The sequence below is a fragment of the Myotis myotis genome, unplaced genomic scaffold (genome assembly GCF_014108235.1).
Source record: "Myotis myotis isolate mMyoMyo1 unplaced genomic scaffold, mMyoMyo1.p scaffold_m19_p_15, whole genome shotgun sequence".
Lineage (NCBI taxonomy): Eukaryota > Metazoa > Chordata > Mammalia > Chiroptera > Vespertilionidae > Myotis > Myotis myotis.
This window is the reverse complement of record NW_023416319.1, coordinates 29,103,182-29,124,445: the sequence shown is the minus strand read 5'-3', so window position 1 is coordinate 29,124,445 and position 21,264 is coordinate 29,103,182.

Sequence of the window (21,264 nt, the reverse complement as noted above, 5' to 3'; positions counted from 1 at the left end):
ACAAAAATGAACTCCTTCTGAAACTTTAGCTGGAGATCATCCATTACATGAGACAGTAAGTTACACTTTATACTTTCTTAAAGGCATATACTAAGCTTTGAGAATAGCAGGAACTACTTTTTAAGAATTTATCTTATACTAGTCTCTACCCAGAATAATATATAGAGAAAGCAAAAGAAGCCTATTTATTCTAACAGTAGAAGGAAAATGGCTAGTCTTAAAAATGGCATACTGAAATTACTTGATAAAAATAAACATTTTCCTCTATGGCTTTTTATTTTTTACTTTTGGAAAAGTATAACCACTTTAGCCCTGATCCCTTCCTCAGATGCTGATAGAACATGGCTTTCCATAATGACACCTCAACTGCTGGCAAAAATGGGCTTTCCGGCAAATGCTGGAAGATTTGAAGCTGTGCATCAATATCACCAGCATAATCCCCTCTTGTCTTAGAAGGCTGCAGCACCCTAAGTCCAGTGAAAAAAATGAGAATATGTCTCCTGTTATAGTCAGGGGTGTGTGTAGTTCTCCTTAATATGTATTTTCTTAATTACCTTGAGAAACACTTGACCAATACAACTGTTGGTCAACTGACTCAAATGTGTTAAATCACCTTTTGTCTCAGAGCTCATTTTCTTTACATTCTATGAATTTTGCAGTGGCAGAATCTGGCCACAGATTTAAAAGCTATGTATTTCAAAATTATAAAAGTTCACAAAGAACAGAGAAAACACTAGGATTCTAATATTATAATGAAGCAATTAATATGACAGAATGCTAGAGTTAGCATCTACATCTAAACTGATATTTCTCATAAAAACAGGACTTTTCCTGTTGTCTATGCATACTTGCTAGAATACAAATCCAAACACAAGAGGTGGCAGATCACTCCTCCCCACATCCATTAAAAATACAAATTCTAGCCCTAACCGGTTTAGCTCAGTGGATAGAGCGTCGGCCTGTGGACTGAAGGGTCCCGGGTTCGATTCCAGTCAAGGGCATGTACCTTGGTTGTGGGCACATCCCCAGTGGGGGGTGTTCAGTAGGCAGCTAATCGATGTTTCTAGCTCTCTATCCCTCTCCCTTCCTCTCTGTAAAAAATCAATAAAATATATTTAAAAAAAAAATACAAATTCTAAAGAAAGGACTTACAAGGAGGTGGCCAAAAACACTCTTGCAGTTCTTACTCTTTACTATATACTTCAGAATTTATATAGAAAGAATAATAATATTTTAAAGAAAACTTTTAAACACAAACACAGTCTGCTTTATAGTGAGTCTGAGCATTTTCATAACCCCCTAGGGAATATATGGGTATGTGTGTTTGTCTGAGATATCGTGTGTGTGTGTTTGTATGTGTGTGTTGAGTGGGGGTGTCTTTCTCTCACTACCTGGAAGCTAGCTTGAATAATGGACTTGCCTTTAAGAGGGGAGACTGACATCTCAACCCCTGGCTGAATAGTTGTTGAGATACCAAACTCTTTGGCGAGGTCAACTTCATGCACTAGAAATGCCTGGCAAAAAAAATTCTACAGAGTTCCCAGCACTGGAAGAGCTGGGTGCAACAGTATGCATACAATTTCAAATGGCATAGTGAACACCACAGATGACAGTCAAGTTTCAGGTGTTTAGAAGGATCCTACCAAAGAAGACTGTGTGATAGGTAGAGGTGCCTCCAGCATAAAAAGCTAAGAAGCTTTGGGATTTTACTAGGGTTTTAGTGGTTGGCCTGCATTATGGAATTACATAATTTAAAATTATCTAGAGCTAAATTAAATTTAGCTAATTTAAATCATAGAAATGAACAAGGAAAACTCCAGTAATCTACCTCAATGTTTCCAAATAACCAAACACATGGAAATATTGACTAGAATCACCCCTTTTGTTTAGCTATTTTAAGTGTGTGCATGCAACAAGAATATAAATTGTTTTAGAGAAATGTATATGTCCCAATATGTTTGTAATTCACAATGCTTAGTATAATATTACTAATTCTATAGATTTTCAATTCTTATTGATTTGGCATAGCACAATGATTCATTATGCAGTGCAGGAAGTTTTCCTATGCCATCAAACATTTTTATAGTTGTTATAAAATACAGATTTTACAAGGCAAGAGAATGACTTGGTTTAGACTACATACCACTTTATGAGTGTGTAATCGTGAATTTGCATTGTTGCATGTATGTGTGTGTTTACTAGCATTTTGTAATCTATCAGTTCTGAAGAGTTCCGGTTTCTTTTCATCATGATCTAAATGTGTTATTAGAGAATATTACAATTATTTTGTTTTTAGCCATAATAATCAGAGATAAGTCTCAATATTTTTAATATATATATAAGGAGAGTCATGGTTTTTTTTATACATGGGATTATTGAGTTGATGACATAAAACGAGCTATTGTGTGCACAGTGCCTGGCACAAAATATATCTATTATTATTAGAAGTAGAAAGAACCATAGCGATGCTTTGTACATAGAGACATATTTTTGTTGATTTCAAAGAGGAAGAGAAAGGGAGAGAGACAGAAACATCAATGATGAGAGCAAATCATTGGTTGGCTGCCTCCTGCACATGCCCCACAACCCAGGCATGTGCCCTGACTGGGAATGGAGCTGTGACCTCTTAGTTCATAGGTCGATGCTAACAATGCACTCTATATAAAAGTCAGGTACGAGATAAGTAGAACATCAGTTTTATTTGAACCCAGTAATCAGAGATGGGAGACAAATCCATAAAATATAAGCAATTCCTGTTATCCATGGTAGGTATGATCTGTGTATTTACCGCAAACACTAAAATGGTGAATATCAATATTGCTCTTAGGGGAAATACAGAGTGAGCTTCCTACAAGCGTTTGGACACATTTTCATCAACCTATCAATACATAACTTTGTTTCATATATTTTTATTTGTTTAAAGGACACTTATTTAATAAATATTTTTGATTCATTAACATTGAACTCATGGCCGACGGCAGGAGACTTATCTAACACATGCATTTTCTCCGCGTGGCACAGCCTAGTCTTTTTGCACTTAGGAACAATAAACAGCACTTCAGCACTACTTCTGGCAGACATTTTAAGCAGCAAAATCACCAACAAAAGGCACAAAAATGTGAAACATGTAGCACTAAATAAACAGTGAAAGAACATTTATTTGTAATCTGAGAACTGGAACAGGAAGGCAGAGCCTGGCCTTGTCCCTCCTCAGAGGGAACTGTACATGTCAGGCTACACGAATTGTTTGCCTTTCTGTGCCTGTCTTCAAATAGCTGCAAAAGCTCCATGAGTATTGATTGGCAGCTACAAATAAATTTAGGAAGTCGGCAAGCTTACAAATATAAAATCTGCTAATATAGAGGATCAAACATATTTTTCAAAAAATCCTAATTCTCTGATTGGTAGAAAAATCTAGATTAGCAGCCGCCCCACATTTTAATTAATACTAGAATGTGCAGTGTATATGTGCTTATAAATATCTTATAAAAATATTTATTGGATATGAAAACAGTTTATCTGATTGTAGGATGCAATAATAGCATAGATTTAATAAATTAAGATGTAAATTACATTTTGATGCAACCAAGCTATGGTTTTAAAATAACAGTGTGTCAATTTTTAAAATACTATGCAGAAAAAAATGTTTTTTTCTAAAATTGGGCCTACCTCTGTAAACCTACAAGAAGATGTGGACTAAGACATTTACTGCATTCTATCTAACAATTACTATTGCTTTTCCTTCAGAATTATAATGTAATTTTTGAAACCTATAAATGTAGTCATTCAATTATTCATTCAGTATATCAGAAAGTAGAAATTGAAAAAAAGTAGCATCTGATCACCTTGCCTCTGAATTTTTACCATATGAAGGGCTCATTAAGTCTGCAAAGACCTCAAAAGATTGTTTCTGGTTTGGTATGTTGCTTTTTCTTTTCAATAAAATATTACAGTTGAATCTATTTAAAGGTTAATTGAATTGACTCTTCTCATACAATAGTTGAAAATATGAAGATAATGTTTCTATCTACCAGATTGGCCTACCAATAGCTGTACTTAGAATTATTCTATGGAGAATTAAAAAAATTAAGTCATTATTTTCTTTCCATTACTTTCAGTGAACATTTGACTGTATAGTACATATAATGCCAAAAAGCATTTCAACACAGTTACCCACTGTAAAAATTACCATTCAAAAGCACAGCTGAATCCACAACTTGAAAATTAGCCTAATGATTCCACCACCTGTCCAACTGTAAGTGAAAGTAAATGGTCCTTATAAGTAGCTAGAAAACTCAATCACAGGAATTTAATGCTGCTGTGTAACCTGTATTACATCTCCCATGAGGACCAAGTGGTATGGTTCAAATTGGCTAAATATTTATTACATGTCACTTTCCCCCCACACTAAATACTAGTAAGTCAGGTGTCTTCAGGAAACTCATCTTCTATTTAAAGAGATCAGAGACATATGTAAAAGACTAGATTGCAGGCCAACCCAAGGTTATTGATACAGAAGAAATACATACAAATTATTGTAGCTATTCAGAGAGAAAGAAATATGCCATGGTAAAAGTCAAGAAATGTGTGGGACAAAAGTATGTGTAGTGAACCTTGAGTAATTGGAATAATCTCCTTTCCAGGAAGGTGGGGAAAAAGTAGTTCAGCTAGAGGTAAAAGTATGCAAAAGTATGCAACATGGGGGCGCTTAGGGAAGGTATGCAACCTAACGAGAGAATTTATGTGAGACAGGGGTGTGTGTGTGTGTGTGTGTGTGTGTGTGTGTGTGTGTGCACCGAACATGGGTCAAGAACTGTCAAAGATTTACAATGCCAAAGTGAAATACTAAAGTTTAAATTAGAAAAATAAAGTCAGTCTTTTGAACAGGAAAATAATAAAATGAAAAGCTTAAAGACTTGAAGTAACAGAACTAGTAAATGATGAGCTAAAATATAAACTATAATACGTTTGGCTAAGGAGTGCCAAATGCCAATGTTGGTTGAGTGATCCAGTAAATCAATGAATAAAGGAATATTTTGTGAGTGACTACAATTCGTTAATATGTTCATCCCCTATCCTCAAGGAAGTCTGTAATGAATTCATTTTGAAAATCCATCCCTTACACTTTTCTGATATAGGGAATTGAAGGACAAGTTCCCAAGAAAATCAGTGACTTTACAAGATCTCAGGAAATTTCATGGGCTTAGTTACAGTCAAAGGTTTCCTACTGCAATTCTTTGCAAAAAATCTGTTTATCTACTTTGTTTTTGTATAGTAGTGATTTCTAAGAAGTTCTTACATTTGATCTCCTTTGATCTTTCAGGCAGTAAGAGCCCTAGAGAAATACTCTAAGGGGCAGTTTGGACTCTTGAATTGGATTTCACTTCACCACAAGTCGATGTGTGATCCAAACAAAATGGAAATAAATGCTAACACAGAAAAGAAAAACAAGCAAACAAGAACTAGCAAATTGTTTTAAAATGCTATAACGTAATTACTATTCAAAGATAAAATTAATGTTTTGATGAAAATCCCAACATGTTACATGACGCTGAACTTTGAGGCATGATAATAGTCTATTCATTAAGAGCATGGTAGTCAGAGCTAGAATGTCTGGGTTTAAATATCTTATGACCTTGGGAAGTCACTTATCCTGTGTGTGCTGCCTATGGAATGAGAATAATAACAGTGCTACCCTCATATTGTTTGTGAGTATTAAATAAGTAAATATGGAATACTTAACACAATGACAATTAGTAAATGCTGTACTAATATTTATGAGTTCCCATTATCATTTTAAGTTTCAAGGTATCCTGATTATCCTGGGCCTTTCAATGTAAATAATAATGATAAACACAAAAATGCATTTCCAAGTTTGAAAGATGTTGTGGGGCAGTGTCTGCAGAAAACATGTGGAAGTTATTTTCTGTAGCGTGTGTATGAGCCAGTACCTGAGGGAGAGGCAGGTTTGTCCCGAAAATAATTCCTCCCAAAGGAGCCTGTATATTACCACGTCAGGCACAAAAGCTAAGTTTTATGGCTTCCACGAAATACTAAAGTATTTGTTCCTCATGAACACAGGAGCTGAGCCCAGCAATGCAAAGGAAACTCACAGTGAATCTCTGGCAGGCTGGTTAGCACAGAAACACTCCTGTTATTCATCAGGGGAGCTAGCAGAGAAAAAATCCAGCACTGACAAAACTAACCCTTAGGAAAAAAAAAAAATCACATGCCCCGTAGTTTAGTCCTTGTTCTCAGATTTATTTTTTCATAGTCAGCAAATTATAATTTCAATTTCCTATGAAAATCTGCTTTTTGGGAGAAAATTGAAAAATTACTATGAGATATATTACCACCAACTCAGCGAGCTACAGGAAGAAATGCAGTTGGTAATATTTCTTGACATTTTGCTATAGAAATTCTCCATTTTCTCCCAAACTCATGACACCAAGTGATTTCAAATGGAACTATCTAGCAAAGGTGTTGAAGAGCAGAGGAAACACATGTTGAAGCATTCCTATTCTGAACAGAGTTTTTCCATTTTCATATTATTTCTTTATTAGTATACCTCTTTATACTTACTAGTAAAATCTGGAGAATAAAGAAATATTTTATCTGGGAGATATATGTTTATACTGCCACTTTTAAAAATATCCAAGTTCTTTGGGAGCAAATCTTTAATCTTTAAAATAAGATTTACATAAAAGTCTTTAAAATAATATATTGACTCACAGGTGAAGCAATATATGTAGTAGTTCTCTGCAATTTTTACCAGGAAAAACCAGTTGAAGAGGTATCCTGTCAAAGGTGATATAAACCTTTGTGGCTATGAAAGATGATTATATTAACAAAAACATTATAATATACAGGATTTGTGAACATATAAGAACTTTCTAATAATTGAAGATTTCTCACAATTTTTTTTTAAAAAAACTAGCTATATTTTACCTCACAATTACTATATACCATATTTGTGGTAAATACTTTGTCATTATCTTGTTTCCTCTGAACAACAATCCTATATAATGAAAGGTTAATATGCAAATCGACTGAACAGCGGAATGACTGGTCACTATGATGTGCACTGACCACCAGAGGACAGATGCTCAATGCAGCAGCTATCCCCTAGCGGTCAGTGTGCTCCCATAAGGGAGTGCTGCTCAGCCGGAAGCAGGGAGGCAGATATCCCCTGAGAGGTCCTGGACTGTGAGAGGGCGCAGGGTGGGCTGAGGGAGCCCCCCCAACCCCCACCAGTGCAAAAATGTTGTGCACAGGGCCTCTAGTTTATATGGAAAGGAGTATATTATCTCCCTTTTACAAAGAAACAAACAAATAACGAAGACATGGACAGCAAATGAACTTGCTCAAATGTCATATGGTTTTAATAGCTTATTTGCCATTAAACACAAAATTTTGAACTAGGCTGATTCCAAGGCTAAAGAAATACATGACTTCATCTCTGAGAGCTTAAACTTAATGTGTTAGGCAGAAAAGGTTCACTGAAAACTGCTGAGAACACAACTTGTAATGAGGAAAAGACTTTCTAGGTCAGTGTGCAGAAAATAATTGAGTAGGAGAAAGAGAGAGAGAGAGAGACCTTGTGGTCAGGTTGGGCATCAACAAGGCTGTGTGATGATATAGGATTGAGGGATACTGAATAATAGCACTGCATACTCCTATGAGATTTTGATAACAACTCCTACAAGCAACTTTATGGGATAGGTACATTGTTATCCTCACTTTACAGATAAAGAAACTAAAAAAAAATAATAATAAAGTCCTGAAACCATCTTTAGAATAATGGTATAGTCACATGTGGCTCATTCTACATTTTAAGTTTGCAATGTAATTATCAATCATAAAAGATTTAAAAAATATATATATTAGTTTCATATATATGAAACTAAAGCATTCTCTGTCATTACTATAAGAAAATTACATCGTCAGAGATAATTTACTTTGAAATAGAAGTAATGAATAACTATCTGAAGATGTTTCCAAAAAGGCTTTTTTCCCCAAATTGGTATATTCACATTTCAATTAAAGAGATTTTCTTTAAGAATAGACATTTGCCTTAGACCCTATATTTATTTCCTACTTAGCTCTCCAAAGATAGCCAAATACAGGCATACCTCAGATATATTGCAGGTTAGGATCCAGACCACCAAAATAAAGTGATTATCACAATAATAATTTTAAAAAGAAACTAAAGCTTTTTAAAGATGCAGTAATCATTCAAGGCTGACAGCTAGTAAGAGATGAAGCTGGGATTTAAAGCCAGGCCTATTAGATTCTAGGGCCAATGCAAACACCAAGCCATACTGATCTCATTATTTTATGTCTGTAAACTGTTTTGAGCCTCACAACATCCTTATGAAATACATTAAGACTTGGAGAGGTTAAGAGATGATACAATCTTATATAATAAAAGGCTAATATGCAAATAGACTGAACAGTTGAACAACCAGAACAACCGAACAACCAGACAACTGGTCACTATAACATGTGCTGATCATCAGGGGGCATGTGTGGACATGGTGGGCATTGGCCGCGGTGGAATGGTGAAGCAGGTGAGTGGGGGTGCCAGTCCAAGGTGAGGCACTGGTCACGGTCATTGGGTTGAGCCTCTGGTGGTTATTGAAAATTCTTTGCTCTCGTGCACCACAGTCCTGCCCAGTGCTCGCACCCGCTGCTGGTGCCAGAGCTGCCACTCTCACCCACTCCTGGTGCGTGGCGCCAGTCCTGATCACTCAGCGCAATCAGCAGGTACAAGCAGTGGCTGCTGGCCCTGATCACCCTTGAGGGCTTCTCCACCTCCCCCTGCTCCTGAGGGGTGATCAGGGCAGCAGCCGCCACTTGTACCCGTTGACAGTGCCAGCCCTGCTCACACCTGCTGCTGGCCTCAGCCCCAATCGCTCCACATCATCAGTGGGTGCAAGTGGGGCCAGCGCTTTCAGCGCAATGGAGTGGCAGTGGCAGGAGCAGGGCTGCAGACAGACAGGTGACCTAGGGCCATGGCAGGAGGGGCTGGGTGGGGGCACGGAGAAATGGGCTGAGACACATCCCTGTGCCTACCACAGCCTCGTGGCCCACAGTTCCTTCCAAGGTGCACAAATTCGTGCACTGGGCCCCTAGTTTCATATAATTGGGATTCAAATCCAGGTTTGCTTATGATGATGGATAAAGTTCTATAAGATATGTAATTGAACTAAACTACTATCAAAGCAAATTACTGAGCCAAGAAAGTATCTAACCTTTCTGCTTTATGAAGGATCAGTTTCAGTTCTAAGGTCAAAAATTCCTTTAGGGTGGTTTCAAAGTTTGAAAGAGTTGCTTTTCAGTTTTCTCGTCAAAGATCAGTTTCTACTTTTCATCTTATAGTTCTCAGGTATTGCTTATTGTTTAGTTCACTGGGAGGAGACTTTCTGAAATAAAGGAATTAATTGGCATTTGATTTTTTTGTATGTGTTGTTTTTGCAAAAAAAAGAATAAACATTCCACAAAACTATTTTGTATCTCTCATGCTATTTTTCTATGAATTACAGTAGGATTTCTCACCAAAAAGCTGAAATGCCCAAACCAGCTTAGGTTAGACTGTCCATGTCTATGCTATCATTCACACACTGAACAATGAAATAACCACGTCATGTTATAGCAGGACCCAGCATTAGTGTTCATGGGTTTACTTATGGCATACAGAGATTAGAGACTAAGGGTAAATCAATATTAGAAAAGCAGGAAAAAAATAGCAATGTTTCTGCTTCTTGGAGTTGGTGCTTAAAAACATAGATCTTTCTTCCTTTTTTTCTTCTTCTGGATTTGGAGGTTGCACAGCCGTTTGTTCAAGCACACCATGCTGTCTGTGGCTGACATGTCCTTCCCCCAGATAATAATTGGTTTTGGCTTCCTGCCTACTAACCGCTGCAAGCACAATTTAGAATCTGACTCCAACACTTGACTCCAAGTTTCCTTGATTTACTTTTTCCCAGAACAGAACTTTTTGTTGCTATTCCTAAACTCACATTTCAAATAGTATACTGCAAGTTTAACCAGTATTAACTCATAACTTTTAAGTTCTGTAGAACATTGCAGAATGGCTATAAAACTAAACATGCATAAAAACTTATTTAAATTTCTTTCTATAAATTAGCATTCTTTTAAATTTTTATTGGGAATGGAAAATGCTCTCTAGTTGTTCCTTGCCTTCTCAGAACTACAGCAGATATCACAATGGACCCTGAATTTCTGGTCTTCTTGAGCTTGAACTTGGCGGTCATGTCCAGGTGCTAATTCTGGATGAATTTATTATCCTTGCTCTAGTTCAGTGATGGTGAACCTATGACACACGTGTCAGAGGTGACACGCAAACTCATTTTTTTGGTTGATTTTTCTTTGTTAAATGGCATTTAAATATATAAAATAAATATCAAAAATAGGTCTTTGTTTTACTATGGTTGCAAATATCAAAAAATTTCTATATGTGACACGACACCAGAGTTAAGTTAGGGTTTTTCAAAATGCTGACACACCGAGCTCAAAAGGTTCGCCATCACTGCCCTAGTTCATGCTAGAAAACCCAACACAAATAAGAGACATGACATGGCTAAACTGAAAAACCTCAGTTCTAGGATCTTAGAGAAAGGATTAGTTGTACAACTACAATCACACAGAATCAGTAACTTTTACATCAACATAGCCTTTCTCTTTATGCCAAAGCCAAAAAGTCCTAATGATTCTTCCTGATGCAAAATTTCCCAGAAATGTACGGGTTTATTTCTGGCCTCTCAATTCTGCTGCATTGATTTATATGACTATCCTTTATGCAAGCAACACACTTTTTATTACAGCAGCTTTTCAGTAAGTTTTGAGATTGGGAACTGTTGGTCCTCCCCTCCAACTCTGATCTTTTTTCAAGGTCATTTTGGTTATTCTGGGCCCCCTACCTTTCTTATGTAGATTTAGGATTAGCTTGTTAATTTCTACATAAAAGAGTCTGGGATATGATAGTGACAACATTGTGTATTTCCTCTCTTATAGATTGCTACAGATGTTTGCAATTCTTCAAAGTATATTTTTGCAGTCATGTTCATGAGGTATATTGGCCTGCCTTGTCCTTTTCTTTAATTGATTCTGTCAGGTTTTGGTATCATTCTCGTTAGGCCTCATAAAACTTGGTAGGATGTAACCCACCTTCTCTATTTTATGACATTATGTAAGGTTGGCAATGTTTCTTATTTTAAGCATTTAATAAAATTTACCAGTAAAACCATCTCATGTTGGAGTTTCCTTTTTTATTTTCTAAAGATACTTTATTCACCTTTATGATATGATTCATAACTGTATCACTTGTCTGTATGAAAAATTATTATGAAGGAGCTAGAGCCTCCCAAAGCTACCATTTCTTGGAGTAGCCATTGTCTCACCATACAAAAAAAAAAATCTGAGACCATCCAACGGGACTGCCCAAAAGCCACTCCAAAATCTCCTGTCCTCTGCAGCTGCACTAAAATGAGGAAGCACCAATGTGGAGACTATTTAAATTCCCAGGCTCTCAGTGCTCAGGAAAGTTTTTCCTGAACTGGTCATAGAGAAAGGGGCAAATCTGGGGAGAGGGGTGAAGGTCCTTGAGCCTTTTTTATAGAAAAACATTGACAATAGATTTAAAACATTAATACATATGGGGCTATTTCAATTTTCTATTTCATATTAATTTTTAAATTTTATTTTTTAGAGAATTTGTCCATTGTAGTTAAGTTTAAATAAATAAAGATTTTTTTAAAAAAATTCTCTTATTATCCTTTTCAATCTCTAAGCTCTGTAGTGATGTCTCATTTTATTCATGATACTGATAATTTATGCATTGAAACTTACATCAATGCTTCTAGGGCTTTTATTAATTTTATTTAGCAATAAAAATGTTTGGCTTTGTTAATTTTCTCTATTATCAATATGTTCTTTAGGTTACCCATTCCTTTTTACCTTTATTATTTCCTTCCTTCTATTAATTTGCCTTTAATTTGCTTATTTTTTCAAACCTCAGTGTGGAAGTTTAGTAACCCATTTTAAACTTTTCATCTTTTCTAATAGAACTTTACATTTTAAAAGTTTCCTTTAAATACTATTTTATCAGCATCTCTAAGATCTTGATATGTTTCTTTTATTGATTCAAAATATTTTCAAACCATTGGTTATCCAGATATGTATTACTTAATTCTCAATTATCTGAAGCTTTTATATTTATTTTGTTTTTATTTCTGATTTAATTATATTAATTGGTCATAGAGCATGGTTTAAAATTTTGAAATTTAATTCTAAAATATATCAATATCTAATTCATGAGAAAGATGCTTTCTTATAAACTCACACTACTTTTATTAAAATCCACAAATGGCATTGACACAATATTATCTAATCTTCGAACCATACTTATCACACTAGTTATCACACTAGTGTCCTGTAAAACCAAAAACAAACAAAAAACTGGATTCAGTTTCCATCAGGGATCACATATTGTATTTGGTTATGATGACACCTCATTCTTTAATCTGGAAGAGTTTTTCAGTCTTTCTTTTTCTTTCATGACCTAGGTGTTTCTGAGGAGAACAGTCCTGAATTTGCAGAATATCACCAAAATTGTATTTTCTGGTATTTTTCATGACATCATTCAAATTATGCATTTTGAGTACAACATACAAAAGTGATGTTATCTATTTTTAAGTGTATCCAATCAGCAGAGATATGTTAGCTTTATCTTATTACTGGATTTTTAAAAATCTCTCACATGCAGTAAAATTTATGTGTTCTGTTGTGCCTAATTCCTGAGTTTTCTTACTCATTACTATTAGGTTTTTAGGCTCCAAATTATTGTCTGAACTCTAGGAATAAAGATCTAATTGGTGCTACAACCACCATTGTCCTTTCTCAAACTTTCAAAGAGTACCTAGTTATATTAGCTTTTAATGCTTTTTATGATCTGATGTAAATATATCATCGTAGCTGTATTTTTGTAACTTAAATGATCATATGTTTCTTGAATATCTATGTACTTACATGTAAAATTATTTGATAATTTCAATACTTTCCTTCTCAACCCTTACAAAACTCCTTTCCCGCCCACTACAAAAACTCTCCATGAACATTTCACTTTACACATTTAATTATATCTAGAATGAGCTTGCTACCAATTTCACTTACTGAAATCTTAGCCATTCCCCTAGCCCAATGATCGGCAAACTGCGGCTCATGAGCCACATGCGGCTCTTTGGCCCCTTGAGTGTGGCTCTTCCACAAAATACCATGTGTGGGAGCACATGTACAGTGCGACTGAAACTTAGTGGCCCATGCGCAGAAGTCGGTATTTTGTGGAAGAGCCACACCTAAGGGGCCAAAGAGCCACATGTGGCTCGCGAGCTGCAGTTTGCCGACCACTGCCCTAGCTAGTGGTTCTCAACCTTGGCTACACATGAGAATCACCTGGGAATCTTTTTAAAATCTTGATTTCTAGGCCTCATCCTCCAGAAATTCTGTTTCTTTGTTACTAATGTTGTGGCCCCACCCCATAACAAAGAAACAAAATTTCCGGAGGATGAGGCCCAGAAATCAGGATTTTAAAAAGATTCCCAGGTGATTCTAATGTGCAGCCAAGGTTGAGAACCACTGCCCTAGACCTATTTCAATTACCACCTGAATAAAACACCCTTTTAAAACTTCTGTAGTTCTTTTCCGCTAAACTATCATACTGTCAGAATTCCCTATATAATAAAAGAGAAACATGTAAATTGACTGTCCCTCAACTACCCTCACCAGCCAATCAGGAGTGAGTATGCAAATTAACCTCATCAACTCCATGGAGTCTGACAGCAGGTAGGACGCAGCTCCCAGCATGGCCTGTGTGGCCATTGCCACAGGGACCAGGGAGCAGGTAAGCACAGCTGCAGACAGCTCCCAGCACAGCCTGCTTGGCTGTTGCTGTGGCAACCAGGGAGCAGGTAAATGTGGCCCGCAGGCAGCACCCAGCACGGCCTGCTTGGCAGTCCTGCGGTGTGGAGCAGGCAGGCCCTGCAGAGAGCAGAGAAACACAGGGATCAGGCCTAAGCCATCAGTAGGACATCCCCTGAGGGCTCCCAGATTGGAGAGGGTGCAGGTGAGGTTGAGGGACACCCCCCCATGCACGAATTTCATGCACCAGGCCTCTAGTTTTTATAATAATTATATGTAATACTATTATTCAATCAACTATGAAGTCTTGTGCTAAGGCAGGCAGAATGTATAAAACTAGTGGTTAAGAAAATGTGATCAGAAGTCAAATTGTCTGTGTCCAATCCCAGGATTACCACCTTTAACTATTTAGGCTTGGGAGCTCCTTCACTTCTCTGTGCCTCATAGAGGTTACTAAACATTTAACCACATGTCTATTATAAGGTTTCAGTTTTAAAAATATCTTGCAAAGAAGTCAGCACAGTAGCTAGAAGAGAGTACGTGTTCAATAAACAAGAACTTTCATTTTTATGATGATTCTGCTTTCTTTCTTTTTTTAAATATATTTTATTGATTTTTTTTACAGAGAGGGAGGAAGAGGAATAGAGAGTTAGAAACATCAATCAGCTTCCAAGGTACATTTGACCGGAATCAAACCTGGGACCCTTCAGTCCACAGGCCAACACTCTATCCACTGAGCCAAACCAGATAGGGATGATTCTGCTTTCTTAATACCATACCTATATGCTCTATCTTCACCATTACATTCTCTCTTCTCTGCTTTTCTGTTTCGATGTTCTTATTTGAAAATATATTCTCAGGACAGTTTTCTGAACCTCATGCTGCCCAAGTTACTCTCTAATCGTTACTGATGTTGCAGTGGTCTTTCTCAAGTACAAAGTTCATCCTGCTTCTCAAGTACTCTATTGCCTAAAAGCTTTCAGAGTGTTCACATGTGTCATTACGTAAAGATAAGCTTCCTCAGCGTGAGTTACCTTGTGCTTCCTGTTTGCACTTTGCTTTTGCTCTGCAGTTATACCACTTGTCTTTGCAGATGGGTCTGCCTTTTTCTGCCCTGCCATTTTATAGGTATATTCTCTATCCTTCCCTTCTACTAACTCCAATGGAGGAATCTTAACCACATTCCAAGTTTCTCAGAAACATCATCTTCCTGATAGTTTCTTTTGAACTAGGTGAAGCCAATCATGTCTTCACATCTGCTTGCCCTTCCACGTTCCGACGAACAGAGAACCTGTAACTTTACTGCTCACTTACTCCATCCTTATTAGTCAGTCATGCACTTGAAGATAAGAACTGTATCTGATTCAACTTTTTAACCCTTTTTTTTTGTATAAAATGGTGGTTTGAACTGAATGCTCAGTAAAAGTTTTTTAAATTAATAAATAGGTCAATACTGTAGTTAATAATTAACTTTTACTTTTTTATCAAGATGGACTCAAGAAATATGATTTTCCTTTGATCAGAAAGGCAACATGCTTGATGATATCCTCAATTCAAGATTCAGGTTGTTGAGGTCCCTAGATCTTGGTTATCATAGAAGAGGAGGGAGCATTGTGCAATGTACCAAGAGGTTTGAAGAATATCACCAGATGCGATAGCCTTCATTGCTGCTCACGTGCCACTAGAATGGTGCAATTCTACTGTGCCCCAAAGGATGAGAACTGAAAAACTTTAGGAGAGAACTATTTACTACAAAACCACTACCTACCATGTTAGACTACCAGCTCCTTAAGGAAAAATAATACATTCTATCAATTTGTGGATATTTTTTAAATGTTGCCCATAGCATTTATGCAGTAAATGTTTTTTAAGATAAGTGAATAAATGACCTTCAATAGCAATGCAAATAATGATGGTGACATCAATAAAATAAACTAGGTCAGAAGACTTTATTTAACTGAAAATTTGGTTGACTCACTTCACTTTGATTTGCCATTTCTTAAATCTCAGTAGTTTCAATGTAGGAAACATTCATTATTATCTGGTGTCTCTACCCTAGAGTCTAATAAAAATAATCCTTGGGATTTTGCCAAACCCTTCCTCTGTTATTATCCTATTTTTAAATAGTGTAACTTGCTATGGTAGGACATTGTCATCTATAAACATTAATCATGTGTGGGGTGGTTTAATAGCACTTACTTTTTTTTTCTATGTATAATGAAATGTCATGTTTTTACACCATGCTTATTATATTCAGTGTCTACATTTTAATACTTTTCCAGCCTCACTGAACACAAACCCTCCTCCGAGCTAACATAACATTTGTGCATTCAATTATATATCTGTAGAAAAAGTGTTGTTACTGAGTTCCCACCCTGGATTCCTTCCAGTGGTTGTCAGGCCTGTATTCTTGGCCCCAATGAATGAGTCATGAATAGGGAGAACCTTATGGAAAGTGGTGTGAGAGATCTTTAAATCTGCCTGATTTGAAACCCTAAAGATTTTCCAGAGGACATGAAAAGTACAGTAAAAAAAATAAAATTACAGAATTTTTCCTAAATGTCATGTGTGAGTTTCCTATATTAAAATACAGTAATCCAAAGAGGAAAAGTATCTAAACATTTTTACCAAAATGAACAATATTCCATGAGATACTCTTCCCTCTGATATTTTATTTCAGTGATTTAAAATTAGCCCTAACCGGTTTGGCTCAGTGGATAGAGCAACGGCCTGTGGACTGAAGGGTCCCAGGTTCGATTGCGGTCAAGGGCATGTACCTTGGTTGCAGGCACATCCCCAGTAGGGAGTGTGCAGGAGGCAGCTGATCGATGTTTCTCTCTCATCGATGTTTCTGACTCTCTATTCCTCTCCCTTTCTCGCTGTAAAAAATCAATAAAATATATTTTAAAATTAATATGACATAACTGTTACGTAATTTCTACCAAAGTAATCAGACTACACACAAAATAACATAAAGATAATAATAGTTTTTGTCTCTTTACATGTTTACTTTTAAGTATTTGGAGGTAAGTTATAGGCAGTGTAGTCCAGGGAAAGATAGAATAATAAAAAGTTCTTTATTCTTTCCCAATAGGGACCTCTTTTCTATTCAACAACATGAGTACCTTCATTTCTCTGAGGATCAAAATGGGAGAGCAATAACATAACATAACATAACATAAACACAAATAACATGCTTCAACAAAGAGACATATATAAAATTTACCTCTCAATATTCAGGGAACAGATATTATTTTTAAACAAATATGGATATTCAGAAAACCTGGCTTTAGTATTCTAAAATTAAATGAATTACCTTTAATTAACATTACACTGACTATAGTCTACAAATACAATTTATTAAAACTGAAAACCACAGGGAAGGACATTAATTTTGTAAACCCCAATATATTAGAAACTATAAATAACATTAATCAGTACCTCTTAGGTTAAAAATTAACATATTATAGAGATAACAATATAATTAGAATTAAATATTAAGAAAAACCTCTTCAAGCCAAAATCTGTAAGATGGACAGAATAAACTTTTGTACATTACACATTACACACAAATTTACTCCTTTGTGTACATTTATTAGAAAGTAAATTATTAAAAATATAAATAAAGAGCTAAGTATTTTTTTTCTAAAGCAACTGAGCAAGTATCAAAATCAATAAATAAAAAAGAAGGAAGCTTGCATTAAAGAAAGGATGAACCAAAGAAGAAAATAAATAATAATTAACAAAGCTAAATAATAATCCAGCACTGGGTTTTTGAAAAGATCAATTAATAACTAATAATATAGAAAATTTATCAAAATTGATCAAAATATGCAATAAATAAATACATTACAAGGATAAGTCCAGAGACAGCAGTTTGACAGAAGAATAAAATATTGCCAACTATATAGTAATAAATTTGGTAATATTTGGCCAAATAGATAAATTTATGGAAGAGAATAAAATGATCTGATTCCTTAAGAAGAATTGGACCAATAAACTTTAAAGCAATTGAAATAATCAAAGAATACCTCTCTACCACAGAATAAAATATACAGAACATTTTTCAAAGAGGTTTTTCTCAAACATTCAAAAAGTAGAAGCTCTGTTTTATAGAGGGTATTTTAGAATATATAAGAGAAATGGGAAGCTGATCCATTTATTTTATAAGACTCAAAAATTAAATTACAAGCCAATCAGTCTCATTACAATGGACATAAACATTGTTAATAAAGAGTATTTATAAATCTAACTGCATAGTACATCAGGATCAAATAGTTTCATACCAGAAATACAAGAATGATTCAGTATCAGAGACTCCACTAATAGAAATGATATTAATGGAGTAAAAAACAACATCTCATAATTATCTGATATTTTCAGGAAAAACATACTATAATATTATTTATCTATTTATAACACAGCTTTCAGGAAACTAAAATAATAGGAAAACTCAATAAATAGATAAAATCCTAATGCTAATGGAAAAACTAAACTTATTTCCATTAGTATTCAGGGATGTCATGGTCTGAATATGTGTGCCCCCTCCCCCCCAATCCTTATGGTGAAATCCTAAGCCCCACAGGCGATAGCATTAGTAGGTACAGCCTTTGGAAGGTGCCTATGTCATGAGACTGGAACCTAATAAAATAGGCTGCAGAGAGACCCCTAACCCTTATACCATGTGAATACAAAGAGAGAAAAAGTCTGCTATGAGTCAGGAAGGTGACCCTCACCTGATCATTATGGCAACCTGCTCTCAGGCATCCTTGTCCCAGAACTGTAAGCAATAAATTTCTGCTGCTTTTAAGCCACCCAGTGTGTGGCATTTTGTTATAGCAATCTGAATGGACTTGGCCAACTGGCATGACAAGAAGACCCACTTAAGTTCATGGTTCAAGTTTAAAACCATGAGTGGCAAAAACTAACATAGTAAACATAGTTCTCTGACCCAATCTAATCGATCAATTCAGTGCAATACCTATAATAAAACCAGTGTTTCATGTTTAATAAACTCAATAAAACCTATTTATGAAGAAAGAGACCTATAAAGAATTAAGTGAAGTTTGGAAAAGGACAAAAAGAAAGGAAGATCATTCTATTAAATATTCAAACTCATTTAAACATAATTTTTATGGATGTGATATTGGCTGAAGAATAGAAAAGTAAAAGGATGGAGTAGACAGATGATATATGGAAATCTGGTACCCGATAAAGGTGGTACCCGATAAAGGTGATACCCGATAAAGGTGGTACCCGATAAAGGTGGTACCCGATAAAGGTGGTACCCGATAAAGGTGATACCCGATAAAGGTGGTACCCGATAAAGGTGATACCCGATAAAGGTGGTACCCGATAAAGGTGGTACCCGATAAAGGTGGTACGCAATAAAGGTGATACCCGATAAAGGTGATACCCGATAAAGGTGGTACCCGATAAAGGTGATACCCGATAAAGGTGGTACCCGATAAAGGTGATACCCGATAAAGGTGATACCCTTAACCCATGTGGAAATAATGTACTGATTAGTAGATGGTATTCGAGAAAAACTGTGCTGCTTCTTTACCCTATGCCATATGTATATAAAAAAATAAGCTGGTTTACTACTTTATATCATTTTTAAACTATACTCCAATGGATTGATGAAAACCATGACATTTTAGGGATGTATTAAAGCCAGAATATGATTAAACTATTAAAGTGGGGGTAGGTACTGGCAACAAAAGTAGGAGACTATATTTTTGGCCAAAGGGAAATGTCTTCTTAACATGCAAAAAGCAAAAAACATAAAGCAAATGTTGATTTTAACTACATAACAAGTAAAGTTTTCAGTTCAATCTAAAGGCACATTAGACAAAGTCAAGAGACAAATGCTAACCTGAAAAAAATAATATTTGCAAAAACTAAACCAACAAAAGATTCCTATCTATTAAATTGAATCACATTAAATTACCATGGCAATTAGAATCCACTCAACCACAAAAATGCAAAAATTGAAAAGCACCATAACATCAAGTGTTGGCTAGGATGGACAGAGACAATGGAAAAAGTTTTGTTGGCAGGAGTGGAAATTTATATGTAAAGTCATTTTGGAAAGTATTATTGAAATTTAGGATACATTTACAAAATGAATCAGTGATCTGCCTCCTAAGTATACGTCCCACAAAAATCCTGCAAAACTATATACCTAAAGATAGGTATGAACAACAATGTCATCAAGACATTGTGGGAGCAGGCAGTTGGATGCAGCTCAGTTTTCCATAACTTGGAAATGGATTTATAAATATGGTAGATACATGTTGTGTAATACTCCTGTAAATGCAACAATAAAAATAAAGAAATATATACAGCAATATTGATGGAGCTTAAAAATAAAGAGCTGAATGAGAGAAGTAGGTAAGTAAATAAGATCTTTTACATGATACTATTGAAAGGAATTTTAGAGACAAAAACAGGCAGGTTTAGGGAGTCTTAGAGATAAAGAGGGTCCATAGGAGAGGAATGCATATTTGAGGGCTTGGAGCCGCCAGAAGGCATACATTCACAGAGAACAGAAAAATGCCACAGGGTAAGCGGTGAGGAAGGCATACACTCACCGAGGATAAAGAAAAGTCACAAGATATCAGGAAGAAGGAAACATGCTTTCACAGAGGATAGAAACATGTCATATGCTGGAAAGAGGGGAACATATTTTCACAGGAGATAGAGGAAAGTTGCAAGATAAGGGGGAGAGAAGGGAGCACAACATGGGCTTTGAGCTTTGAAACTGATACTATGTAGCAGAGTGACCCATGAGGAAAGCACAGGAGTCCTAAATTAAGAAGGGTCCAATTAGAAAGGGTTGGGTTCAAACAAAGAACTACAGCATATATAAACCAGAGACAAAGGGACAATGAGACAGATTTTTAGATTTTAGATTTTTGTATTTTGATTTTTTTTTTTCCCCCATTGGAGAGAGAGAAAGAGGAAAGGCTTTTTTCCATTTGGGGGATCCTCCCCAAGTGGTCCCCTTTGGGGACACCCCTGCCCACAAGGAGTTTGTATATCCTTCCAATAAACTTCCACATTTTTATAAAGAAGCCTTTTTGTCTAAGAATTTACTCTTTGTCTTCATCAGACAAGAACCTGTGAAAAGAAGTCTGCACCCTGAACCCCACATTTCACTATTTACTATTAACTTTACTCAAATTGATCAAAAACACATAATTACAAATAATACTACCTAGTGTACAAGGATGTGCTCTTATGCAAGGCATATTTGCAAAACATTGGAGTGATCTGATCACAGTAGACTGGGTAATTCCTATGAACACTTTCATTTAGAAA